A 6,207-nucleotide genomic window follows, 5' to 3' on the forward strand; every position below is an offset into this window, starting at 1 on the left:
ATGCAATATAATTATGTGCGTTGTATTTTATTTCCTTTTTATCAAAATATGAATAGTTTTATATCGCTAATTATCGAATCTTCGGTGACGTTTTGTGTGTTCAATTCTGCTTTACCTTCATAGTTGTTTTCAAATTCTGCAATGATTATGAGAGTCTTATAGAATGATAACATTTGTCTGCTTATAATGTGATATATATGTCTTTCTACGATCATACTAAATGTCTTATGAAGGCAGAAAGAACGAGGCATTACAACTCCTCAGGGAGGTTTTATTGAAAAAAGGAGATGTGGGCCAATAAGTTTCAAGTATTTAATATTCATTCGAAGAAATATGAGCCACAGATATTTGAATGTTTCCCCTATAAAGTTTTAACCCCAAGGCCTAGACACAGGCTTCAGCTTTGAGTTTTAAAGTTACTGCGTCTGAAGACAAAAATGATAGCCGCCTATTTAGAAGTATGAACTTTATTTTCTGAAAACACACCCTAATGGGAATGCCTCTGTCACATTTTAGGGATCAGTGTTAAATGTTATTTTCCATCAGGTACGGATAATCACTCATATATAATCAAAGGTATATGTGGGCAGATCTGCATGTAATTTGATATATTGTAATTGAAAGTTAGGTATGAGTTTTGTGCTGGTAACTACCCCTTACTCTCATGGTTTATGATCATAAATGTAACGGAAAGTTTAATTGCAAGTTTATATCAAACTGGAGATTACTGTACAGTATGGTTGTTTTTCATTTACTTCAATATTTTCATCTATCAGGCGGGCTCCTGATATCGATTGTGAAAACAAAATTAATAACTAAAAATGGCGGATTTATAGCAGTATACCGAAGTCATTATGTTCATCTACTCGTATGTCATGTATTAATGTTTGATGCGGTTTGTCGAATAAGGTTCTTTATAATTTATGTAGAGAAACGTTTTCTGTATTCTTAAGGGGCATTTTAAATGTTACGCAACTCGCCCTTACTACGACCTTAACTTACAGGAAACCTCACCCCAAGAAATAACTTAAGTCATTCTGAGAGATTCATCGTATTCTCGCCCATTACTCTATAAGATTCCCCATTGAAGTGTATGAGAGAGGTATAAAGCAAGAATAATCTACAGTTTCTCAGCATGACATGGGTATCGCCATTTGCTTGATAACGTGACGTACTATGCGATGTTGTTTATCAAGTAATTTTTTAAAAATGTGCTTCACCCCAGGTGTGTATGGTGATGAAGTGTTTTATTTACCTGCTAATTTCTTTTGTAATTTTTAAGACGCAATACAGAAATTACCTGGTTCTCTTCATTTTGCATAAATTGATTAGATTTGTCAACTGCAATATTTATATGAGTTACAATTTTCCTCTGTTATATATTTTTCATCATGTATAATTTTTACTTTCTCAGCTATGATTTTCCCCTACTTGAAAAGCAAAGTTTTTGTTATTGAATTCAAAAGTCTTTCCAACAAAAGCTTTGTGCATGTACACGTTCGTTTGGTACGTCACCTCATCACGAGAATGACTGCGCCCATGTCATGCTAAAATACATCACATCATGCCAAGGATATCTTTATTTATAATATATCTTGACCACTTTCCGCTTAAGGAATATTGTTCATCAGAGGGCAGGAATGCATCTCATTTTTAAGCATACCTACACTTATTTTGGGCGGTGAGGTTTCCTTTAAACGAAAGCGAATTTAAAATCTCTCTTTTTATGTACTTGGTTACATATTACATGACTACAGATCCTTGATATATTTCATCTGCTGCAATACTAAGATGAAACGACCAATAATTATACTTCCATTGCTTTTCCTACTACTACTACTACTACTACTACTACTACTACTACTACTACAACTACTTTAGTAGTAGTAAGAACTACTACTACAACAACAACAACAGTGAAGTAACAACAACTACTACTACTACTACTACTACAACAACAACAACAACAACGATTATTACTACTTTTACTACTACTACTACTACTACTACTACTACTACTACTACTTCTACTACTACTACTACTAGTACTACTACTACTAGTACTACTTCTACTACTACTACTACTACTACTACTACTACTACTACTACTACTACTACTACTATGCCTACTACTACTACTACTACTACTACTACTACTACTACTACTACTAGTGCTACTACCACTATTCCTATTACCACTACTACTTCCACTACTAAACCTACTACTACTAATAGTAGTAGTACTACTACTACTACTACTACTACTACTACTACTACTACTATTATTACTACTACTACTATTACTACTACTACCCCTACTACTCCTACTACTAATACTACCATTACTACTACTTCCAATACTACTACTACTTCTAATACTACTGATGCTATTACTACTACTTCTATTCTATTACCAATTCTTCCACTACCACTACTACTACTACTTCTACTACTACTTCTACTAATACTACTACTACTACCACTAATATACTACCACTACAACCACCACCCCTAATAATAATATTACTAATAATAATTATATTATTAATACTACGACTTTTACGAGGACGACTACTAGTTTTACTACCACTACTCTTACGACGACAACAACGTCAATAACTTCCGTTCCTACTACAACGATGATGACAACTACTGCTAATTCTACTACTACTGCTGCTACTGTTACTAATACTACTACCTTTACTTCTATTACTACATCTACTCTAACGACTATTAGCTTCAACTCATGAAATTACACAAACTAATAATTCATACTAAAATATAAAACTCATCTTACTGCTGTCCAATTTTATTACAATTACTATCCTTACTATCATTGTCACTCTTACTCTTAATATTATTACTTTTACTCTTACTATAACTATCATCAATATCAAAGGAAACCAAAACATTCATACCAAGTTATTTTTACTGTAAAGTTTAATGAATTCAATAAAAACAAGGAAAATCTGGAAAATAATGGGCAAGGAATAAGGAAATTGAAGCTTTTTTTAATATATAGCTTGTCACTAGGAGGGCGACATTTAATTTGATGACATTTTTATTGACACCTCTTCGTGCTTTTTGTCCATGAAATTGCACAAGTCTGTTTTTTTCTTTTATTTCACTTTTGTTCTCGAACTAACTTCACTAGATGTCCAGAAGAATATAATTCTGCATACCATATTTTATTTTCAGGGGAAGAGAAACTGCTTTAGAGTTTCTCTTCCAGAAAGAAGGAAAAAACTGAAAATGTTTGTATAAATGACATGGAGAGTTGTCCGTCTGTGATGATGTCATCACATTCAATGTGATGACATCATTACTACTACCACCATCACCACCACTACTACTAATACCACCAATACCACCACTAATAATACTACCACTTCTACATTTAGTATTACTTGTTCTACTATATTGTGATACAACTGAAACGTGCTTAATGAACATTCAGTGATCTTTCGCTCTTGCAAGTTTCACAAAACAAAGAACTCATCCCGTCTTAATTCTACGGAAGAATTTTTTTTTCCTTCTTTCTTTTTTTTCACTTAGGTTTGGTAGCTTTATTCTTCTTTTTGGTGAAAAGGTAATTAAACATTTTTTTTTAGTTTAAGGGTCTTTATTTGTTTGTTTCTTTCTTTCTTATATGTGTAAAGATATTTTGGATTTGCTTTTGTTTTTGAACGATTTTTATTACCTAATAAACTATAATGGTTAATGATTATTCAATTATGAGTTGCTCATCTTACACGTTCTTTCCTTTTATAAGTTTATGTTTTTATTGTTTATATTATTCTGATGCTCTTAGCTACAATTTTCGCACGTACGAATATGCTTCAAACATTATTTATCATATACGCCTTATTGTTGTAATTCAAAACATCCATGTCAAGATAGAGATTGGATCGTTCGCTATATATATATTTTGATATGTGTGAAATAACATATTTGGGGAAGACATCACTTTTGAGTGATGTAGAAATCTCATGGAAATTCGATTCAGGGTCGAATTTAGGATGTAAAGCCGCGAGAAGGTGGTGAGTTGACACAAGGTAGTGAGTGTGTGGATAGCTTAAAAAGATACAATGTTGGGGCTGAATTTCTATGTGTAAATTTACAATTTAGTTAATACCTTTCTAACCGCCATGTGTATATATGTCGATTTCTGAGGAGTAATGCAAACATTATTCTATGAAAATGCATGGCTGAAGAATTGTCGTCGAAAAAACCTATTTGAATTTGTATCGCTATTATTATTATCGTTTGTAACAGTAAAACTAGAGGATACATGCATCAGTACTTGATCACTCAATTATATGTCCCTTTGACGTATCTTTAGTTCAAAACATGGGAAACGATTTTCTGTCGTTCATTTAAACTAAGTTTCAAAAGTAATTTGATTAAGGTAGCACCTGTTTGTAGTTTACCGTGATAATCGAATCGTATAGTTTATGTCATCTTTGAATGTTGAATAATTACATGTGTTTTATTCTAAAATTTTATTTATGTTTTAAAATGTTAGAATTCGTTTAATGTTTAATAGACAGATATCCCGAAAAGAATTATCAGCAACGGTAAACCTTTTCGTATGCAATTACTCTAAATGTTTATTATGTATCATACTTATCGAGGTATGAGTATATATAAAGATATTTCATGAAAATTTTCTCTTGAAAATAAAAAATAGATAGAATCTATCAATTTGTATCTAAATATATTATATCATATGCCCGAATTAATGTATTGCAAGCATACCTTTCAAATTCGTCATTAAAACAAATTATTGAGTTCGTCTTTGTAAGAAAACTCTATAGAGCCTCATTTTTTTAGTTATTTCGTTTTTCATTCTACATATTCATCTGTTGAATAATATTATATTTTTTTATTATAAATCGTCAGCGTCACAAAGAAACGATCATCTTCCATCCACTTCTCTTACAACACACATAACTTTGATGACATGAAATCGAATGCTTCGGATCGATCTTTCTTCCATCAAACATGTTTCAGACTCTACGCATTCCATAACCACTATTAGGATGATGCCAATAAGCTAAAAGGCTAAATCATTAAAAGTTTCTTGTTTCCTCCTTCTTTTTATTTTCTTTTTATGCCCGCCTCGATTTCCTTTTCAGATCTTTTCTTCTTTTCCCCCCTTTTTTGTCATTTTATATTTGTATGTTCTGAAAACTAAATTTAGACAATGGAGTTGACAAAAGTCATTCAATTTCATCTGTTTTCAGCCTCTGCAGTGCATATATACAAAATACAAATTTGAAATACCACTGATCTGTGTCGAAATTAACGGAGCAGCATTTCTTTACAGAAAAATATCAAATATAAAATATTATGGAACCCCATTTTCAAAAATATCGGCTGATAAATTCGGAATCGATTTTACTTGGCAAAATGACACAAGATTTTCCCTACTCATTCCGAATGTGATCATATCAATAATTGTCACAGTAATCAAAGAATCGAGAAACGGATTTAATAGTGTTGAAACAGATTTTATTTTATATTTTATCGGAGAGAAAGTAAAGTTTCATACTTTAACAAAGTAAATTTAACACTTTACTATTTGTTCTTCAGACTTTAGTTACTCATTACAAAAGATCGTTTTCAGAAGAAGGATTGTGCCATTATAAACAAATCAAACAACCTACATTTCTGTTTAAAGCCAAATAATAATAATATAAGAGATAAATTGTGTTATCGCAATATGTAAGTAAAAATTCGAAGGTAAGCAATGAGAGAACTATTAAAGCACAAGGACTTGCTGACAAGAGTTGGTGAAACAAGAGCTCAAAAATTACTTTGTTGTACTTTTCATAACATAAGTTATATTTAACTAAAGGTTACATCAAAAAATTATTATCGTATTTAGTATGAGTTTAACATCTTAATCCTGTCAAATAAAGCAAAAATCCATAGGTCCTAAAGGTAAATTCAGTGTAATTTAATAGATAAAAAATAATCTAATAACGAAGACGTAGATTGTTTTAAACCTTGTATCTCAAATCATGAGCGCTTTACAAGAACCCACTATTATTATTATTATTAAAATAATGTCTCAACACAATTATTATACGATGTATATAGAGTTACATGTTTATATATTTTTGGAAAATGTCTATAGTATCTTGTTTTTATTTAATCATCTAATGTTTTCAAATTTAAAGAGATCCAACAGCATGTTATTTT

Source organism: Strongylocentrotus purpuratus, unplaced genomic scaffold (genome assembly GCF_000002235.5).
Source record: "Strongylocentrotus purpuratus isolate Spur 01 unplaced genomic scaffold, Spur_5.0 spur5_scaffold_2, whole genome shotgun sequence".
NCBI lineage: Eukaryota > Metazoa > Echinodermata > Echinoidea > Camarodonta > Strongylocentrotidae > Strongylocentrotus > Strongylocentrotus purpuratus.